The 23097-nt window shown below is 29.3% G+C and overlaps 3 long non-coding RNA genes across 3 annotated transcripts; all 3 read right to left on the bottom strand.

The window, feature by feature from the left end:
- Positions 1–1704: 1704 nt before the first annotated feature.
- LOC129907008 (uncharacterized) lies at positions 1705–4073 on the bottom strand. The gene is made up of 3 exons (XR_008770915.1): positions 3993–4073; positions 3829–3920; positions 1705–3755 (listed from the first exon to the last, which is right to left on the bottom strand). It is a non-coding gene; the product is annotated as an uncharacterized LOC129907008 (long non-coding RNA).
- Positions 4074–7040: 2967 nt separating this feature from the next.
- LOC129906800 (uncharacterized) lies at positions 7041–9574 on the bottom strand. Its single transcript, XR_008770849.1, has 3 exons — positions 9494–9574; positions 9330–9421; positions 7041–9256 (listed from the first exon to the last, which is right to left on the bottom strand). It is a non-coding gene; the product is annotated as an uncharacterized LOC129906800 (long non-coding RNA).
- A 2969-nt stretch (positions 9575–12543) lies between these two features.
- On the bottom strand, positions 12544–15557 carry LOC129906539 (uncharacterized). Its single transcript, XR_008770824.1, has 3 exons — positions 14993–15557; positions 14829–14920; positions 12544–14755 (listed from the first exon to the last, which is right to left on the bottom strand). It is a non-coding gene; the product is annotated as an uncharacterized LOC129906539 (long non-coding RNA).
- Between the last annotated feature and the right edge of the window lie 7540 nt (positions 15558–23097).

Below are 23097 nucleotides of genomic sequence, written 5' to 3' on the forward strand. Positions count from 1 at the left end.
TAAAGTCACATAATTCAAAGTAGTTCAACATTGAAACTACGACGTTTCAATTTCAATTTATTTTTCCCTCAGTGATAAATATAATATTCGATTAAATGATGTATATAGCATGATAACAAAGAGTCAAAATGTCTAAGTTGAAATAGTAATTTGTCGAGAGAAGTGTAAGATTAGATTTCTTAAATTGAATTTATTTCGGAGGAATTTACGACTCACTTGAAAAATATTAGAACTAATTTACAATCTTCTTTATTGTAGTTGTCGCGAATTAGTGTAAAACCCTTAACCTAAATTAAAACGTAAGCGTAACGCACTCCAAAGCTACTCTGAATCTACTTCCGAAACTTAAATATTCTTCTCCTCTTAACCTTTAAGTTAATATCAGCAAATTGATATTAGCATATTATGGAAATAGCTTTTGTGCGCAACCAAAATAAAATAATAATTGAATAAAGCCTCAGCATTTGCGGTTTTGAATTTTTTTTTTTGGGTTGTGTTTTTAGCACTATGCAAAGTTAATAAGAAAATTTAAGTGACAATTTAAGTCTAAGCACTGCTGCTATACTTTGTTCTGAAAAACCATGTGCGTTGCTCATTTAAATTCAATGGGCATCCGTTCGGGTGATGGAGGAGGCATATAAAAACCAAGATGCTATTGAGTTTTATTATAATATACTGAACATTCATTCATATTGCACTCGTTTTGAGGAGGATTTGGGCATTTCTAATATGTATATTGAATGAATGATTTATGATTTTCTTTACCAAATTCTAAATACGACAATACGATATTGCATAAATGGATTGGGGTTCAAAATTATAAACACCTTGCTGTAGATAAAGCTGGTTGGAAGAGAATGCAGCTGTCCAATATACAACGAATTTAAAAAAAACGTGTTTTTAACCTTTTTCAGCACTCGTCTTTAACCTTCATGACTCTGTCCTGGCAAATAGTAGACTCAATCAGTCAAAAAGTTTCACAAATAATCAACGTAATCTTTTGTTCTATCGAGCCATGAGACTATAATTAAGAAGGTGAAAGAAATCGTGTTCCTATTCAATCATGTGTTCGCATGTCACCAACTTATATTATGCAAATATATGTACAATCTATTCTGAATATTTTTTTCACCACGCATACAATTATTTTCAGTTTTATAGACACTTTTCTTTCCTTTTTTTCTATTTTTTTTTTTTTTTATGTTGACGAAAATCTACTTTGAATTCAATCACCATCAATCAAAGCCATCTTATAGCCATTTCACCACCGACACCAGAGCCAGGAAGAGGGCTGATGAGCGTTCGATTCCATTCCATTGCCTTGATCGTAATCGGGACGAATATAAATTTGTTTATATACTCGTACTGCTTGCTGCTGCTTCAGCTAAAGTTTAACAGTTGACTTGTTTTTTCTTTCACATTTTTCTATCTGATCAATAACCACCAACCAGCCAACCACCTTTCTTGTTAGTATAAAAGTCCTTGTTGTTATAACTTTCTTTTTTTCTATTTTCTTATAAATCGACAGAATTCCCGAATTCCATTTCAATATTCTTCAGGAAATTATTTATTTCGTTTGATTTTGCCTTGAGCTTGTTATAGGGTGGCGAGGATGGTTTTAGCTGGAAAATAGGGGGGGAGATTGTTGGTTAAAAGCATGGTGATTGCATTTACTCTCGGTTTTGAGGTTGGGATGTGTAACGTACTCTCGAGATGTTGTCGAGTCGGAGATGAAAATTTAAGAAAACTTCAACCCCAAAACCACCCACTCCATACACTACCAGTAGGGTTCAGAGCTTACAGGGACTCTAAAACCTACATGGAAGCAAAAGTGGATGGGTGTCCTGTTCCCTAACCGCGCGGCATGCTTGCATGGCCAAAGGTTAGCTCGTCGGTGGGGGGATTCTTGTAGCCAGGGAACTGGACGGCCGTTACGTTTTCATGCCGTTGAAAATTGTACGAAAAATATCGCGAAGCTGATTTGTCCATTATTATTTTTACAACCTGAAAATATTTTGTTTCCTTGTGAAAGTGAGGAGAGCCAGATGTATTGCTCTCAGAGGACTATCCCACCCTATAGTGTCACACATTCCTACTCTATGAGCAGGTCCATGTGACCAACCTAGTTACCACGGCCTCAATATTTGTAGCAACCCCAAAAGAACAAAATAAAACAAAAAAAATAAACTAAGTTCTCATTTTGCCGTTATCGCCTTATAGCTCACTCTTGTGAGAGCCACATCCACCTGAAAAAAAAAAAACCTAAACCATAATCATGGTTTCAACTTCAAAAAGCCAAAATAAAAAATTTATAGCAAAAGTCATCTTATCAAATTCACAACAAAAAAAAAATGACTAAATTCGATGCAGAATAAAATTAACCCATCCATATGTAAGTAACCTCAGTAAAGATAAAAGATGTTTTTTTCTTAATTGAAGTGTACAACAAATTTTATTAAAATTTTAAAAAAATATCAATAGAACCTCATACGAAATGTTTCGACAAATCACTTATAGCCAAAATGATAATAAAGAAAAATGTATAAATGTTCAAATTTTTTTATAAAAAAATATAATTTGATTATAAAATAATTATAGTTAAATTTCAAATTAATATGAATTCAATATTAATTCATTAATCATCACAAAAAAAAGTTAATAAAAAAAAATCACAATGACACCTTCCTTAGCAATGTCAACAAAAAAAATTATCAATTAGAAAGTTTCAGTGTACTTTTTTTCTTTCTTTTTCTCTATATATATTTTTTTCTATCTTTCTCTTTAATCTTATTATTCTTATCTTTCGTATCTTTCTTGTTTTCACTTTTCAAATATCTTTATCTTTTATGTTTAAATTTGCAACAATTAAAAATTATTTAAATTAAATTAAATTATATTCGTTCGTTCAAATTTTCAATCAATAAATTAATATTCTCACTTACCCCACAAATTGTTTTGCAATTTTGCATATTTTTATGTGTTACAGTGGTGAATTGTATTTTTGTTCTTCGTTGTTTATAATTCACATTTGGTCATTTCCTCCTGATAATGTGCACACCATCGCAGGATTGAGTTTTTGTTGTTGTTTTGTTATGATTTTGCTTATTTATTTTAAAGCTAGACTAAAATAGGGTAAAATAGAAAAAAGAAATTTGAACGAATTGAATGTACAAGGTCAAATAGTAGATATGCAATAATTTAAGATTTATAAAACTTTTTTTTTTTTATTTTTTTACTTGGAAGAAAGATTTTTAGGTACTTAGCTTTTATAGGTTTTGTGATGATTTTTTTTTTTGAAACGTGATGAGATGAAGGCTCAGGTAGAAGATGATTTTATATGTTTTTCCTGGATATTGCTTATTTAGGTTATAAGTGCAATTTTAGATGTTTTCCTGGATGTTTTCCGAGGATGAAAGTTTGGATGATTTTGATTGTTGAGTTGAGAGTGTGTGTTGTATTTTTTTTTTTTGCTGTTAATTTTATTTAGTCCTTGCAGGATTTTTAAACAGGATCAAAAAAAAAATAAAAATATGTACTTTTTTTACACATTTAAATAAAAAGGTTCCAAGATGGAGATTTTGGGGGTGATTTTTTTTTGTTTGCTCAGGCTGCGAGTCAAATAGTTTTTTTTTCTGAACTTGGGCGATATTGTGTGGCTTAGCAAAAAGAGCACTTTTAGACTTTAAAAAGTCTGATTGGATGGTCGGTTTTTTTTTGTTTCGAATCGAATTCGATCGATTTTTACTCTGGAGCACCTGATTGAAAAATCACATTAATTTACATGTTCGTATCTAGGTACGTAGAGCGAGTAAACGAAAAATGTCTCACCTTTAATTTTAAGCAGTAATGTTTAATAAAACACAAAATTAATGTATGTAGGTGTTAATTAAAACAATTAGAATTTTCTCCACCTGGAGCACCTGGTAGAAAAAAATCACGAGGGCAAGTATTAGGGTAAAATGTAAAGCCAACTCAATTAAAAAAAATCTCACCTTTTAAAATAATTGGGTTTTGCGCACAAAAGTAGGTATTGTTTTTTTTTTTTTAGATAACAATTATTTGTAAAAAAAAACTTGAAAAAAAAAACTTTAAATTAAACTTTTTTTAAAAAAACTTGAAATTGAAAAAAAAAACACTTGTAAAAAAAACTTCTTGTATCTTTGACTCGGATATAACGTATAACGTGTAATGTACGGAAAAAATCACCAAAAAAAGGAAAGATTATGATTTTCTTGAACTATTTATACCCTTGAGTAGACTCACAGGTTCCCTCACACATACACTCTCAAAACAATCATGGACGAAATATTTGGGTTTCCGTTTAGTCATTTAATCAATGGTTTTTGACCACAAAAATACAAATAATATCTTAAAATTCATTTCTGAATTTTTCAAAAATATGTGTAATATTTCTTATCATTTTTGGTCAAAATTCACCGATTTTAAGATTTTTTTTGATATTATATTTCACTGTATATGTGAATTTTTTTTTTGTAAAATTTCGAATTTCGAAAATTTTATAAGAAAATTTGTCCTTGAACATTAATTTTTGTTTTTTTGTTTTTACCTTTTTTTTCTACCTATTTTTGTTCAACCTAACATACCAAGAACTGCTATAAGCTTCTATTACGACCAAGTTGATTCTAGGTGCCTCGTAGTCCAGTGGATAGAGATGCTGAACACATCTCAGGCCCCCTGGTTCGAGTACCGGTGCGTGCACCAATGTCTTTTTTTTCTTTTTGTCATTTTTTTATATTTTTTCATTTTTTTTTTCTTTCATAATTGTTTTTTTTTTTTTTTTTAAACTACCTAATACAAAACAACTCTAAAAAAAAACAACCCTTAGCAGTTTTGGAGAGGTGTAGAATATCCTTACATATTTTGGAAAGATTTCATATAACACCAAGTCGAGCTTATTCATTGCTCCTACATGTATGCAACATTTTTTGTATTGATGTATATTTTTTTGCTTAGGTTCCACAAAGCTAAAATATACCTAACCACAGCTTCTCAAACTATTAAATATACAAACACAGCAGACATAGAACACTAACAATGACCAACGATGTTCTAGTTCTAGTAACTATTCACATCTAAGACACAAAAAATAAAGTTGTTAAATGATAGGTTTCCTACAAAACATTTTCATTTTGTATGCTACGAAGCTTAAAAATGAAAATGCAAAGAAACCTGAAAATGTAATTCTATCAAGAGAAAAACCCACGCCCGAGGATAAAGTGTCTCGTGTTCAGACTGAGTTAGCCTTGAGTTCACTTTTTTTTTTGTTTTACTTTTTGAGGTCTTTCGAATGAAATATTCCCAGTATTTGTCCTTGTTCATTCTCCAACTCGTAAAGATAGTTGCCTTTTAATTCTAGCCTTCAAAAACTTTGGACACAACTTAGCATTTCTTTTTTTGAATGCGTCGTTTAGGATAAAATTTCGTTTATATACAACATCACCTATCTTGAAATTTGAAAGCTTGTAACCGAATTACAAAAACTTAAAATTAAAACGAAGCTCAAAAAAGTTAATTAAGAAAATTTGTTGGTTTGAAAAAAAATTGAAAATTAATTTTTCGAAAATTTAAAACCCAATATGCAAATAAAAAAAAACGAATCAAAGCTTTAATCAAATTAAAAAAAAAATAAAAATAAAAAAGGTAATAATAAAAATCAAAATAATAACAAAATAAGAAAAAAAAATTTAATCGAAATCAAAAAAAAAAAAAATTAAAAAAAAATCAATTGGAAAAAAAAATATAAACCGAAAAAGCACAATATTTTTTTGAAACAATTAAAAAAAAATTGTAATTAAGTGAAGATAATTAAGTTTAAAAAAAATAAATCGAATATTAATAATAGATACAAAAAAAATTAATTTAAAAAAAAATAAAAATTAGAAAGCCAAAAAAAATCAAAAAAAAAATAAATTCAGAAAACAAAATAAATTAAAAAAAAAAATATCAAAAATAGTTGAAAAATATTGTTCTTTTTTTTACGATTTTCAAAACGATTCGAAAATAAAAAAAAATCAATCAAAAAAAAGGAAAGCGACTTTACCGAAACAAAAAAAAATTAAATCAAAAATCACAAATGAAATCAATAGAAAAATTATAAAAAATAAATCAAAACAAAAAAATGTCAAAAAAAATTTTTCAAAATATTTAAAAAAAGGATCTTTTTTTTTTTTTTTTTAAATACCAAAGAAAAATGTAAAGTAAAAAAAATTAAATTTTGAAATATGTATTTTTAAAATGATATTTTCAACTAAAAATCTTAGTTGAAACAAAACAAAATATATAATGTATTTTGTACTCAATATTCATGATGTAGGTGGATGTGACTCTACGTTTTGAGAATACACCCGAGCTAAACGACGAAAACGATTGTTATATACTCACTCACAAGTAAACAGTATCTTCGATTTCTAATTATGAGAAGACGTGGACAATTTGAAGATTGTAGTGCTTATATGAAAATTTAAATTTTGAATAAAAAACAAACATAAATAAGTTAATCTTTTGCAGCGAACTAGTAGGCTCTTAGCCACGCTATCGGTCAAAAGATTAAACAAAAATGTAAGTTAAAAAAAATGAAAACTGAATCTAATTAAAAAAAGTTAAATATTAGAAAGAGAAAAGGAATTAAGTTTATCTTTTGCAGCGAACTAGTAGGCTCCCAGCCACACTATCGGTCAAAAGATAAAACCAAAAAAGGAAAGAAAAAAAATAAATCTAATTTGAAAGGTAAGAGAAATATAAGTATTTAAGGAACAGAGAGAGAAAAGGTCCGAAGCAACAGACTAGACGAGGATCACACCCATCTACTGGACATCTTATCCTTACTCAAACTGAGAAACCAAAAAAAATTATATTTACAATTTAAGAAAAGCAAAAAAATATTAAATGAAATCAACCAGGAAATAATCGATACCTGCAGCAGACTAATCGAGGATCTCACCCAATTACTGGTCAAGTTCTCGAATTTATTTTCCTGATGCCATTAAGAAAAATAAAAAAATTTAAAATTGAGAGAAAAAAAAAATTAAAAGAAAAAAAATAAGAATTGAATGTAAAATAATTTAGCACTAACAACTTGCATTGAACCAACGCGACTCAAAAATCAAAAAAAAATTATAAATTTTTTTTAAGTTTTTCAAAAACAAGACAAAATCGGGCCCCACGTTGGGCGCCACCTGTAACGTACTCTCGAGATGTTGTCGAGTCGGAGATGAAAATTTAAGAAAACTTCAACCCCAAAACCACCCACTCCATACACTACCAGTAGGGTTCAGAGCTTACAGGGACTCTAAAACCTACATGGAAGCAAAAGTGGATGGGTGTCCTGTTCCCTAACCGCGCGGCATGCTTGCATGGCCAAAGGTTAGCTCGTCGGTGGGGGGATTCTTGTAGCCAGGGAACTGGACGGCCGTTACGTTTTCATGCCGTTGAAAATTGTACGAAAAATATCGCGAAGCTGATTTGTCCATTATTATTTTTACAACCTGAAAATATTTTGTTTCCTTGTGAAAGTGAGGAGAGCCAGATGTATTGCTCTCAGAGGACTATCCCACCCTATAGTGTCACACATTCCTACTCTATGAGCAGGTCCATGTGACCAACCTAGTTACCACGGCCTCAATATTTGTAGCAACCCCAAAAGAACAAAATAAAACAAAAAAAATAAACTAAGTTCTCATTTTGCCGTTATCGCCTTATAGCTCACTCTTGTGAGAGCCACATCCACCTGAAAAAAAAAAAACCTAAACCATAATCATGGTTTCAACTTCAAAAAGCCAAAATAAAAAATTTATAGCAAAAGTCATCTTATCAAATTCACAACAAAAAAAAAATGACTAAATTCGATGCAGAATAAAATTAACCCATCCATATGTAAGTAACCTCAGTAAAGATAAAAGATGTTTTTTTCTTAATTGAAGTGTACAACAAATTTTATTAAAATTTTAAAAAAATATCAATAGAACCTCATACGAAATGTTTCGACAAATCACTTATAGCCAAAATGATAATAAAGAAAAATGTATAAATGTTCAAATTTTTTTATAAAAAAATATAATTTGATTATAAAATAATTATAGTTAAATTTCAAATTAATATGAATTCAATATTAATTCATTAATCATCACAAAAAAAAGTTAATAAAAAAAAATCACAATGACACCTTCCTTAGCAATGTCAACAAAAAAAATTATCAATTAGAAAGTTTCAGTGTACTTTTTTTCTTTCTTTTTCTCTATATATATTTTTTTCTATCTTTCTCTTTAATCTTATTATTCTTATCTTTCGTATCTTTCTTGTTTTCACTTTTCAAATATCTTTATCTTTTATGTTTAAATTTGCAACAATTAAAAATTATTTAAATTAAATTAAATTATATTCGTTCGTTCAAATTTTCAATCAATAAATTAATATTCTCACTTACCCCACAAATTGTTTTGCAATTTTGCATATTTTTATGTGTTACAGTGGTGAATTGTATTTTTGTTCTTCGTTGTTTATAATTCACATTTGGTCATTTCCTCCTGATAATGTGCACACCATCGCAGGATTGAGTTTTTGTTGTTGTTTTGTTATGATTTTGCTTATTTATTTTAAAGCTAGACTAAAATAGGGTAAAATAGAAAAAAGAAATTTGAACGAATTGAATGTACAAGGTCAAATAGTAGATATGCAATAATTTAAGATTTATAAAACTTTTTTTTTTTTATTTTTTTACTTGGAAGAAAGATTTTTAGGTACTTAGCTTTTATAGGTTTTGTGATGATTTTTTTTTTTGAAACGTGATGAGATGAAGGCTCAGGTAGAAGATGATTTTATATGTTTTTCCTGGATATTGCTTATTTAGGTTATAAGTGCAATTTTAGATGTTTTCCTGGATGTTTTCCGAGGATGAAAGTTTGGATGATTTTGATTGTTGAGTTGAGAGTGTGTGTTGTATTTTTTTTTTTTGCTGTTAATTTTATTTAGTCCTTGCAGGATTTTTAAACAGGATCAAAAAAAAAATAAAAATATGTACTTTTTTTACACATTTAAATAAAAAGGTTCCAAGATGGAGATTTTGGGGGTGATTTTTTTTTGTTTGCTCAGGCTGCGAGTCAAATAGTTTTTTTTTCTGAACTTGGGCGATATTGTGTGGCTTAGCAAAAAGAGCACTTTTAGACTTTAAAAAGTCTGATTGGATGGTCGGTTTTTTTTTGTTTCGAATCGAATTCGATCGATTTTTACTCTGGAGCACCTGATTGAAAAATCACATTAATTTACATGTTCGTATCTAGGTACGTAGAGCGAGTAAACGAAAAATGTCTCACCTTTAATTTTAAGCAGTAATGTTTAATAAAACACAAAATTAATGTATGTAGGTGTTAATTAAAACAATTAGAATTTTCTCCACCTGGAGCACCTGGTAGAAAAAAATCACGAGGGCAAGTATTAGGGTAAAATGTAAAGCCAACTCAATTAAAAAAAATCTCACCTTTTAAAATAATTGGGTTTTGCGCACAAAAGTAGGTATTGTTTTTTTTTTTTTAGATAACAATTATTTGTAAAAAAAAACTTGAAAAAAAAAACTTTAAATTAAACTTTTTTTAAAAAAACTTGAAATTGAAAAAAAAAACACTTGTAAAAAAAACTTCTTGTATCTTTGACTCGGATATAACGTATAACGTGTAATGTACGGAAAAAATCACCAAAAAAAGGAAAGATTATGATTTTCTTGAACTATTTATACCCTTGAGTAGACTCACAGGTTCCCTCACACATACACTCTCAAAACAATCATGGACGAAATATTTGGGTTTCCGTTTAGTCATTTAATCAATGGTTTTTGACCACAAAAATACAAATAATATCTTAAAATTCATTTCTGAATTTTTCAAAAATATGTGTAATATTTCTTATCATTTTTGGTCAAAATTCACCGATTTTAAGATTTTTTTTGATATTATATTTCACTGTATATGTGAATTTTTTTTTTGTAAAATTTCGAATTTCGAAAATTTTATAAGAAAATTTGTCCTTGAACATTAATTTTTGTTTTTTTGTTTTTACCTTTTTTTTCTACCTATTTTTGTTCAACCTAACATACCAAGAACTGCTATAAGCTTCTATTACGACCAAGTTGATTCTAGGTGCCTCGTAGTCCAGTGGATAGAGATGCTGAACACATCTCAGGCCCCCTGGTTCGAGTACCGGTGCGTGCACCAATGTCTTTTTTTTCTTTTTGTCATTTTTTTATATTTTTTCATTTTTTTTTTCTTTCATAATTGTTTTTTTTTTTTTTTTTAAACTACCTAATACAAAACAACTCTAAAAAAAAACAACCCTTAGCAGTTTTGGAGAGGTGTAGAATATCCTTACATATTTTGGAAAGATTTCATATAACACCAAGTCGAGCTTATTCATTGCTCCTACATGTATGCAACATTTTTTGTATTGATGTATATTTTTTTGCTTAGGTTCCACAAAGCTAAAATATACCTAACCACAGCTTCTCAAACTATTAAATATACAAACACAGCAGACATAGAACACTAACAATGACCAACGATGTTCTAGTTCTAGTAACTATTCACATCTAAGACACAAAAAATAAAGTTGTTAAATGATAGGTTTCCTACAAAACATTTTCATTTTGTATGCTACGAAGCTTAAAAATGAAAATGCAAAGAAACCTGAAAATGTAATTCTATCAAGAGAAAAACCCACGCCCGAGGATAAAGTGTCTCGTGTTCAGACTGAGTTAGCCTTGAGTTCACTTTTTTTTTTGTTTTACTTTTTGAGGTCTTTCGAATGAAATATTCCCAGTATTTGTCCTTGTTCATTCTCCAACTCGTAAAGATAGTTGCCTTTTAATTCTAGCCTTCAAAAACTTTGGACACAACTTAGCATTTCTTTTTTTGAATGCGTCGTTTAGGATAAAATTTCGTTTATATACAACATCACCTATCTTGAAATTTGAAAGCTTGTAACCGAATTACAAAAACTTAAAATTAAAACGAAGCTCAAAAAAGTTAATTAAGAAAATTTGTTGGTTTGAAAAAAAATTGAAAATTAATTTTTCGAAAATTTAAAACCCAATATGCAAATAAAAAAAAAACGAATCAAAGCTTTAATCAAATTAAAAAAAAAATAAAAATAAAAAAGGTAATAATAAAAATCAAAATAATAACAAAATAAGAAAAAAAAATTTAATCGAAATCAAAAAAAAAAAAAATTAAAAAAAAATCAATTGGAAAAAAAAATATAAACCGAAAAAGCACAATATTTTTTTGAAACAATTAAAAAAAAATTGTAATTAAGTGAAGATAATTAAGTTTAAAAAAAATAAATCGAATATTAATAATAGATACAAAAAAAATTAATTTAAAAAAAAATAAAAATTAGAAAGCCAAAAAAAATCAAAAAAAAAATAAATTCAGAAAACAAAATAAATTAAAAAAAAAAATATCAAAAATAGTTGAAAAATATTGTTCTTTTTTTTACGATTTTCAAAACGATTCGAAAATAAAAAAAAATCAATCAAAAAAAAGGAAAGCGACTTTACCGAAACAAAAAAAAATTAAATCAAAAATCACAAATGAAATCAATAGAAAAATTATAAAAAATAAATCAAAACAAAAAAATGTCAAAAAAAATTTTTCAAAATATTTAAAAAAAGGATCTTTTTTTTTTTTTTTTTAAATACCAAAGAAAAATGTAAAGTAAAAAAAATTAAATTTTGAAATATGTATTTTTAAAATGATATTTTCAACTAAAAATCTTAGTTGAAACAAAACAAAATATATAATGTATTTTGTACTCAATATTCATGATGTAGGTGGATGTGACTCTACGTTTTGAGAATACACCCGAGCTAAACGACGAAAACGATTGTTATATACTCACTCACAAGTAAACAGTATCTTCGATTTCTAATTATGAGAAGACGTGGACAATTTGAAGATTGTAGTGCTTATATGAAAATTTAAATTTTGAATAAAAAACAAACATAAATAAGTTAATCTTTTGCAGCGAACTAGTAGGCTCTTAGCCACGCTATCGGTCAAAAGATTAAACAAAAATGTAAGTTAAAGAAAATGAAAACTGAATCTAATTAAAAAAAGTTAAATATTAGAAAGAGAAAAGGAATTAAGTTTATCTTTTGCAGCGAACTAGTAGGCTCCCAGCCACACTATCGGTCAAAAGATAAAACCAAAAAAGGAAAGAAAAAAAATAAATCTAATTTGAAAGGTAAGAGAAATATAAGTATTTAAGGAACAGAGAGAGAAAAGGTCCGAAGCAACAGACTAGACGAGGATCACACCCATCTACTGGACATCTTATCCTTACTCAAACTGAGAAACCAAAAAAAATTATATTTACAATTTAAGAAAAGCAAAAAAATATTAAATGAAATCAACCAGGAAATAATCGATACCTGCAGCAGACTAATCGAGGATCTCACCCAATTACTGGTCAAGTTCTCGAATTTATTTTCCTGATGCCATTAAGAAAAATAAAAAAATTTAAAATTGAGAGAAAAAAAAAATTAAAAGAAAAAAAATAAGAATTGAATGTAAAATAATTTAGCACTAACAACTTGCATTGAACCAACGCGACTCAAAAATCAAAAAAAAATTATAAATTTTTTTTAAGTTTTTCAAAAACAAGACAAAATCGGGCCCCACGTTGGGCGCCACCTGTAACGTACTCTCGAGATGTTGTCGAGTCGGAGATGAAAATTTAAGAAAACTTCAACCCCAAAACCACCCACTCCATACACTACCAGTAGGGTTCAGAGCTTACAGGGACTCTAAAACCTACATGGAAGCAAAAGTGGATGGGTGTCCTGTTCCCTAACCGCGCGGCATGCTTGCATGGCCAAAGGTTAGCTCGTCGGTGGGGGGATTCTTGTAGCCAGGGAACTGGACGGCCGTTACGTTTTCATGCCGTTGAAAATTGTACGAAAAATATCGCGAAGCTGATTTGTCCATTATTATTTTTACAACCTGAAAATATTTTGTTTCCTTGTGAAAGTGAGGAGAGCCAGATGTATTGCTCTCAGAGGACTATCCCACCCTATAGTGTCACACATTCCTACTCTATGAGCAGGTCCATGTGACCAACCTAGTTACCACGGCCTCAATATTTGTAGCAACCCCAAAAGAACAAAATAAAACAAAAAAAATAAACTAAGTTCTCATTTTGCCGTTATCGCCTTATAGCTCACTCTTGTGAGAGCCACATCCACCTGAAAAAAAAAAAACCTAAACCATAATCATGGTTTCAACTTCAAAAAGCCAAAATAAAAAATTTATAGCAAAAGTCATCTTATCAAATTCACAAAAAAAAAAAAAATGACTAAATTCGATGCAGAATAAAATTAACCCATCCATATGTAAGTAACCTCAGTAAAGATAAAAGATGTTTTTTTCTTAATTGAAGTGTACAACAAATTTTATTAAAATTTTAAAAAAAATATCAATAGAACCTAATACGAAATGTTTCGACAAATCACTTATAGCCAAAATGATAATAAAGAAAAATGTATAAATGTTCAAATTTTTTTATAAAAAAAATATAATTTGATTATAAAATAATTATAGTTAAATTTCAAATTAATATGAATTCAATATTAATTCATTAATCATCACAAAAAAAAGTTAATAAAAAAAAATCACAATGACACCTTCCTTAGCAATGTCAACAAAAAAAATTATCAATTAGAAAGTTTCAGTGTACTTTTTTTCTTTCTTTTTCTCTATATATATTTTTTTCTATCTTTCTCTTTAATCTTATTATTCTTATCTTTCGTATCTTTCTTGTTTTCACTTTTCAAATATCTTTATCTTTTATGTTTAAATTTGCAACAATTAAAAATTATTTAAATTAAATTAAATTATATTCGTTCGTTCAAATTTTCAATCAATAAATTAATATTCTCACTTACCCCACAAATTGTTTTGCAATTTTGCATATTTTTATGTGTTACAGTGGTGAATTGTATTTTTGTTCTTCGTTGTTTATAATTCACATTTGGTCATTTCCTCCTGATAATGTGCACACCATCGCAGGATTGAGTTTTTGTTGTTGTTTTGTTATGATTTTGCTTATTTATTTTAAAGCTAGACTAAAATAGGGTAAAATAGAAAAAAGAAATTTGAACGAATTGAATGTACAAGGTCAAATAGTAGATATGCAATAATTTAAGATTTATAAAACTTTTTTTTTTATTTTTTTACTTGAAAGAAAGATTTTTAGGTACTTAGCTTTTATAGGTTTTGTGATGATTTTTTTTTTGAAACGTGATGAGATGAAGGCTCAGGTAGAAGATGATTTTATATGTTTTTCCTGGATATTGCTTATTTAGGTTATAAGTGCAATTTTAGATGTTTTCCTGGATGTTTTCCGAGGATGAAAGTTTGGATGATTTTGATTGTTGAGTTGAGAGTGTGTGTTGTATTTTTTTTTTGCTGTTAATTTTATTTAGTCCTTGCAGGATTTTTAAACAGGATCAAAAAAAAATAAAAATATGTACTTTTTTTACACATTTAAATAAAAAGGTTCCAAGATGGAGATTTTGGGGGTGATTTTTTTTTGTTTGCTCAGGCTGCGAGTCAAATAGTTTTTTTTTCTGAACTTGGGCGATATTGTGTGGCTTAGCAAAAAGAGCACTTTTAGACTTTAAAAAGTCTGATTGGATGGTCGGTTTTTTTTTGTTTCGAATCGAATTCGATCGATTTTTACTCTGGAGCACCTGATTGAAAAATCACATTAATTTACATGTTCGTATCTAGGTACGTAGAGCGAGTAAACGAAAAATGTCTCACCTTTAATTTTAAGCAGTAATGTTTAATAAAACACAAAATTAATGTATGTAGGTGTTAATTAAAACAATTAGAATTTTCTCCACCTGGAGCACCTGGTAGAAAAAAATCACGAGGGCAAGTATTAGGGTAAAATGTAAAGCCAACTCAATTAAAAAAAATCTCACCTTTTAAAATAATTGGGTTTTGCGCACAAAAGTAGGTATTGTTTTTTTTTTTTAGATAACAATTATTTGTAAAAAAAAACTTGAAAAAAAAAACTTTAAATTAAACTTTTTTTAAAAAAACTTGAAATTGAAAAAAAAACACTTGTAAAAAAAACTTCTTGTATCTTTGACTCGGATATAACGTATAACGTGTAATGTACGGAAAAAATCACCAAAAAAAGGAAAGATTATGATTTTCTTGAACTATTTATACCCTTGAGTAGACTCACAGGTTCCCTCACACATACACTCTCAAAACAATCATGGACGAAATATTTGGGTTTCCGTTTAGTCATTTAATCAATGGTTTTTGACCACAAAAATACAAATAATATCTTAAAATTCATTTCTGAATTTTTCAAAAATATGTGTAATATTTCTTATCATTTTTGGTCAAAATTCACCGATTTTAAGATTTTTTTTGATATTATATTTCACTGTATATGTGAATTTTTTTTTTGTAAAATTTCGAATTTCGAAAATTTTATAAGAAAATTTGTCCTTGAACATTAATTTTTGTTTTTTTTTTGTTTTTACCTTTTTTTTCTACCTATTTTTGTTCAACCTAACATACCAAGAACTGCTATAAGCTTCTATTACGACCAAGTTGATTCTAGGTGCCTCGTAGTCCAGTGGATAGAGATGCTGAACACATCTCAGGCCCCCTGGTTCGAGTACCGGTGCGTGCACCAATGTCTTTTTTTTCTTTTTGTCATTTTTTTATATTTTTTCATTTTTTTTTTCTTTCATAATTGTTTTTTTTTTTTTTTTTTAAACTACCTAATACAAAACAACTCTAAAAAAAAACAACCCTTAGCAGTTTTGGAGAGGTGTAGAATATCCTTACATATTTTGGAAAGATTTCATATAACACCAAGTCGAGCTTATTCATTGCTCCTACATGTATGCAACATTTTTTGTATTGATGTATATTTTTTTGCTTAGGTTCCACAAAGCTAAAATATACCTAACCACAGCTTCTCAAACTATTAAATATACAAACACAGCAGACATAGAACACTAACAATGACCAACGATGTTCTAGTTCTAGTAACTATTCACATCTAAGACACAAAAAATAAAGTTGTTAAATGATAGGTTTCCTACAGATGTTATTTGTTTTTGAATCGGTTTCAATCATAGACATCTAAAAGGAAGTTCTATTTGAGTCTCTGATTTTGCTTCTCGCAGCTACAGCAATAAGCTACATGGAATTGATTTAACATTCACTTTGTTTACTATGTACACGCTTTTGCCACAAAAATGTAACTTTTCGATTTCCCACCCACATTTTCTTTTGAAGAAACACTTTTTCTTTTTTTTTTGCTGTATTATATAGTAAATTCGTTTTGATGAGATGAAATATTTAACGAGACTTTGTGCTCAGCAATTTGTAAGGGAAAAAAACTTCTCTTTGCGAAAAAGTGAGGTTAATTTAAATTCAATTTGATTAAAATCGAAGAAATTTTTTTTTATTTGTTGCGGGAATCTGATGGAATGTGTGAATTTTTGTTAGTTTGTATAAAATGTTTCATGGTCGAAACTGTTTCACAAAGGAAAAATGTTCAAATTTCTCCTCTCTTTGAGCTTTGGCTGCAATTCTCTTAAAAAAGATGATATTAAAATTGGTTTCTTTAAAAATTACGTATATTAGTTGAAGAAAGTAACTTATCCTTAAATAAATCCTTAAATCCTTAAAATAAATTTCATACAAATTTCCTAATCACTTCAAGGTCTTTTTAATTCTTCCTGACTTAAAATGTAAGTCACTAGTTACTTAATATTAAATTTTGTATTCATTAAATACCTTAACCCTAGTTTACAAATTGGGGTTCGTGCGAACCCCAACGCATGTTTAACTTTTTTCTAAATCGTTTTTTCGACCTGGGATGAAAACTCAGGGAACGGAATTCATTTTTGTTTACGTTTTTTTGTCTTTTTTTTCCATAAAAGCGGTTTTATATAATTTTCTGGAATTTTTTTCTGAAAAAAAGTCACAAACCAAACTTGGGGTTCATGCGAACCCCAAGACTTTAAATGGACTATTTTCAACAATTTTTATTAGGTATATTTTGGCAAAAATATACCTGTTATTTATACGTGTTATCATAAAAAGACACCGCAACTGTCACCTTAATCAATAAAAGAAAGAGACAATGCATCAAATTGTTGATAATGAACAATTAGAGGTGCATAAAAGCTTTGGGGTTCGCGCGAACCCCCAAGTTTGGTTATTGCATTATTTTGCATGCGGTAAACTAGGGTTAAGGGATTTTTAGTTTTATACAGGTAAAATAGGCATTAAAAAAATTAAAAATTGTTACACTCATGGAACTTGGCAAAAAGGTTGCCTTTGGGATGAGAACCAAAGAAAAAAAATTCTATGAAAAAAAGTTGGGTGGAAGGGTGTTTTTTCACGGACAAGAGGGAGGGGGTGAAGCTCAAAAATATCGTTACCTTCCCGTAAGAATGTATTAAGCGACATTTTTTTTTTTTTTTGAAAATGACTTTTTGATGTGGAAATATACTTGAGTTAAGCGCCACGTTTTGGTGCCATTTGGTTGCTCTATCATGTATGCAAGTGAAACTAGAGTTAAAATAAAATTGTGTAGCCCATACATTTCCTCACACAATAATTTTGTTTTTTGCGTTCCTGAACAATTTTATAAATGTCGCTTAATACTAATAATAATGAAAAAAATTGTTTGTGAAATATCATCATATGACACATGTTTTTAAGGTATTTTTTGATGCTGAATCTAATGACATAAAAATAGAGTCAATACAATTGCTCTAAGAAAAGTTATTGTCGATTAAAAACCAGGGTGCTTGTTTTTTGACCTCAACGGGTAAAATATAACCGAAAACCATGTGAAAAACACGCTACACTGATGAAACTCGGGATGAAGGTTTAAGATAAAGCAGGGACAAAGGATTCAATAAGTTCTTAAAAATATTTTTGGTGAAAGGGTGTTTTTTTGATGGTTTAAGTTGTGTGTGAGGAAGGTATCATAACAGCTGACTTACATTTTATTAATTTTTAAAACTTTATGTAAATGTTTTGGTTGGTATAAGAATTAAGAATCTATAAAGTGTACAAAATTATCTTGAGTGAAAGTGTGTTTTTTTTATGGGTTGAGTTATGTGTGAAAAAGGTAACATAACAGCTGACTTAAATATTATTAATATTTAAAACTTTGTGAAAAAGTTTTGGTTGGTATAAGAATTAAGAAGCTATAAAGTGTGCAAAATTAACTTGAGTGAAAGAGGGTGTTTTTTTTTTTTAAGAAATGATGTAATTCGGAATTTTGTATAAAAGGTACCCTTACAAAGTTCATTAAATAATATGTTCTCTTTCCCATGGGAATTACGAATAAAGTAAATCTATAATTTTCTTTCATGTGAAAGGGTGGTTTTTGTAGGTGTAAAGAAAATATGGGTATATTTGAAAAAGTGTAATACTAGAGTAACATTAGTACCCTACTATAATAGGTACCCTATTGAAATTCAGCAATTATGTTACTTTTAAAATTATAAACAAGATTATAAAGTGTCTATAAAAATATCACGGTAAAAAGGGTGTTTTTTTTTAGTGAAAACAGAAATGATGGGCCACCCTAATGAAATTTAGTAAAAATATTGACTTTGGGATAAAAAAAAAATTTCGGTGAAAGGGTGTTTTTTTTTTTCGAAGAGACAGTAAAATCTGTAATTGGTCCGAAAAAGCCAATTCCGCCTTTTGTTTTTATCCCAAAAGCAAACTTTTTGCCAAGTTTCATGAGTGTAACATTTTTTTTTATTTGTTAATTTTATTTACTGTATTTTACCTGTACTAATTAGGGATGAATGGAATAGCACGATTTTTCAAGTTTCAAGACTACAATAAAAATGCTATTCTTCAAATAAAAACTACACTCTTGAAACTAAAAACTAAACAAGTTGTCCATTAAAGCATAAAACAAGCAATTCATGTTTCGTTGAACTAGACACTACGCTCTGAACAGCTCTTGAATAAAGTGAATATATTTTTTTTTTGTATTCTAAAAGCGTTCTAATCAAGTTGGGAATCACAAGTATTTGTATTTCTCATGCATCCTTTCTATATCACTGATGATGATGATGACGATGATGCCTCTGATGGAATGTTGATGCTTCTGACTTTATATTTTTGTTGACACATGCATCGCGACGATGGACAGCAGGAGCAGCTTTCACCACTCGTTAAACATTTATGCTATTTCCATCTAAGTCTAGGACAAAAGTGCATAGTAAACTACTTGTTCTGCGATGCGACAGGCACACACGACTTTCATTTCAATTTTCCCTGAACGCGGATATGTTACGTACACACTCTTTTTGCACTCATCGCACATAAAGCATCACTCGTCCTTTTTGCAATTGCCAACTCAAAATGCGTGCAAACAATTGAGGGAACATCCATTTACTCTTTCAGCAGAAATCGCATCACATCACACAATCTATATGGATATAGAATAGAGAGGACTGAATTGGAATGGCGCGGGTTTGAGTTTGATAGAAATGGCCAAATCCAATCGGTTTTGGGTATATTTCATCAAAAATTCGATTTTCACGAACAGACTCATGAACAAGAGGACAATTTTAGTGACTTGGAGAGATCCTTTTAGCGGAATGACATGGTAAATCAATTCAAAAACGCTGACATTTCCAACATATCCATTCACCATTCCAAGTGCGACATTCAGTATGAGCGGTATAGCAGCAAGCTTTCGAAGTGAAGGCATTGTTTGGTTCATTTGTCTGCGAGTCTCTGATTGATTTGTGTATTCAATGACATTTTGACATTTTGCATTGGTAGCTATAGGTACTGCTGAAGAGTGCATCTGATTCAGAAGTAGATTGTATTTCCAAAACTATTAAGTTCTGTTGATGAGAGAGAGTTTATCCATTTTTTCCATTTCAGAAAGAATGCATTTTTTATTGACAATGAAGTGTTGTCAGTTGTTGTTGGTTTTTTTTACTGTTGGAGAACATGAATTTTTGAAAAAAACTTAAATTCGAGAATTTAATTAAACTTTTGATTTCGATGATTGATTGATTTTTGGTTTCCACTATTATGTATGTCGATCTGTTTGCATGTCTGCTTTAACTTTCTTAAAATGACAAAAATGTTGTTGCTAAAAAAAACGGTTTTCCTGAATAAAATTAACAGTCGTCTAATATGATTAGTTCTATGAGTAAAAATGGAATTCCGACGCACACCCCTGCACCACGTCCACACCATGATCAAAAATGTATTTAACCCCCGCACCACCGCTGCACCCCATCCGCACCATTTTTAAAATTACTAAACTGCCGCCCGACCACAACTGCACCACGTCCGCACCATTTCATTTTAAATGAAGAATTCAGTGCATCAACGCCGCACCACGATCCAAAATTCTTTGCTCGTACTTATACAAATGTTTAAGTTGTCTTCAAAGTTATTTTGACTTAAGCAACAAATTGCCAGTCCGTACAAACATGCGTGCTCTGGATACTGGGGTTCGAATCTCTTTCTCGTCGATTGTTTCTTTATTTATTTTTCAATAATCCAAAATTATGTATCATGGTACAGGTAATTTTTCATACAAAATGGTGCACCACATGTCATGGTGCGGCAGTGGTGCATCGAATTTTTCATTCAAAATAAAATGTTGCGGACGTGGTGCGCCGAAATTTTCCGCCAAACGACGGCGTTGGTGCAGCTGTGGTGCTGCGGCCAAGATTTTTTTATTTATTTTTTTTTTTTAATTCAAATTCTATTTTAACTCGGGTCAGAGTTGCCTTTTAAGCATTTTCATTTTCTTTGCCTAGAATATTTAATAGTGAAAATCCAAAAATTTCAATCATTTTCAATAACCAAGTTTAGACTCGTCTTTTTAAATCAAATATCCTGTTAACATTCTCTGAACGGAACCTAAGGAAATTAAAAAAATTAAACACTCTCCTCTAAATCCTTTTACCTGTGAAAGACAATACCTAACACGCGTTTCAACTTGGATTTCCTTTTTATTTTTCGTTACTTTTAGTCTACCTATCCGTTAAAAAGCGAAACGAAAATATTTCCTCTATCCCTTTTAATGAGAATAAAACTGATTGCTTTCTCAAAGGTCGATTAATTAGAAGTTGGCACGCAAATTCGTGCTAAACGTGTGAATATCCTTCTCTTTGATTTCTTAGTGCGAAAAAAAAGAACAAATAAATAAAAAAATAAAAGAAAACAGATACCTTTATAAATCGAAACACCACCCAACAACCAACAACGGAAGTCGATTAATCGCTTTCAATTAATTGTAAAAGGTTTTTCTTTGAATATTTTTAGGATAGTAGAGCGTGGGTGGGTAAAAGCGAGTCACAAATTTCCGGTATTCTGTTAGCACCTTTTGTCTAAAGGTTGGTCATTTCTTTTAGTGACAAAACGTTTTATTGCTTTTTTTATATTTTATTTTGTCGGTAGAGTATTTTTTTATGTAGAAATAAATTTTGTCATTGGAAAAGATAAAATTTTGAAATGAACTAAGATTCCGTGTTGTTAACCTTTTCGGTACCAGCGTTACTCTCATGTAACATATCTTTAAAAATTCGTTAAAAAATATTCCATAAAATAATTTTTTAGGTTTCGATGACTTAATTGAAAGATAATAATGCCTAGTTAGGGTCAATGTGGGTAAATGTAAACAATTTCATGTCTTTTTTTTCTTTTGACTTTAGATTTTAATATGATTTTACGGAACAACTTCACAGGTATCTTCAAATGCAAATATGAAATGATGGCAATTCTTTTTTATAAATATAAACAAATATTAACCAAATTGTTTAAATTGCTGTCAAATATGGCATGTTTACAAATACCCCACCATGTTTGTGTTTTTTTACAAATTCGGGGTAAATGTAAACGGTGGTTTAAAATTTAAAATTTCCTCTTTATCATATGGATAACGACTTGAAAAACGTTCAAGAAGGTATTTGAAAAAAAAAACTTTTTCAAATTCCAATAAAAGTTTTTGTTTTCTTCCTTTGATTCTTTATATAGGCACCCAATATGCATCCTGAGCAGCTCTGAACGTAATATTTTTGTTTTTTTTTACGTCAATGACCGATTTTTCAACATCATTCACTGAAAACGATGTGTTGGCTACTTTAAAGTGTGACTCCGTGGCACTTTAGCAGTAGTAATCAGGGATGGGACTTTTTGAAAAAATGTCGAAGTAGATTTGAACAAATATTGCAGTAGATTCATTTTTATCGCAGTAGATTTTTATATTTGTATAAAATTTCCTAAAAATTAACAAAAACTTAACATTTATTTCTTTTTAAGAAAATATAACAAAAACAGAACAAAAGAAAAATTTATGCATTGACTGCAATCAGAAATACGATCAAACAAAAATAATATGTTCATAACATTTTTACATGAGATTCACGTGGAAATTTTCAACCCAAAACATTTTTGTTCGCATAGAAATTAAAAATATAATATTGTAAGTTTCCCCCGAATGGAATTTATACTTTCGGCAAAACTAATTCCTAAATTTTAGTTAGAAAAGACCTGTCGACTACTCATTAACTAAAAAAAAGTTCAAACTACGGGGAGTTTTCTGAACGTGAACAACTTTCATCACGGAACTTATAATAGGGTAAAAGTAAAACTGAAAAATTGATTTTTTTCGGGTGAAATCTTGTTCACATGAAACTCGCTGATTTATTTTAAAACAAAAAGTGCAGTAGATTTTATTTAAATTCAGTAGATTTGTTTCTTGAAAAAAATGCAGTAGATCTACTGCAATTGCAGCAAAGTCCCATCCCTGGTAGTAATTGACTAAAACTACTTTATTTTTATTAAAACCAATAATTTCAGCAAAAATATATGTTTACATTTACCCCCAGAATACGTTGTTTACATTTTCCCATCATGAAAAATATTCTGGGGTAAATGTAAACACATGCAAATCGACATAAATGTCCTGTATTTTAAAATTTGTTTATTTCACATAGAATCTACATCAAAATTCGAAGCTAAAAAGTATTTGCAAATTGTTCTGACT

This window comes from Episyrphus balteatus, chromosome 1, assembly GCF_945859705.1.
Source record: "Episyrphus balteatus chromosome 1, idEpiBalt1.1, whole genome shotgun sequence".
Lineage (NCBI taxonomy): Eukaryota > Metazoa > Arthropoda > Insecta > Diptera > Syrphidae > Episyrphus > Episyrphus balteatus.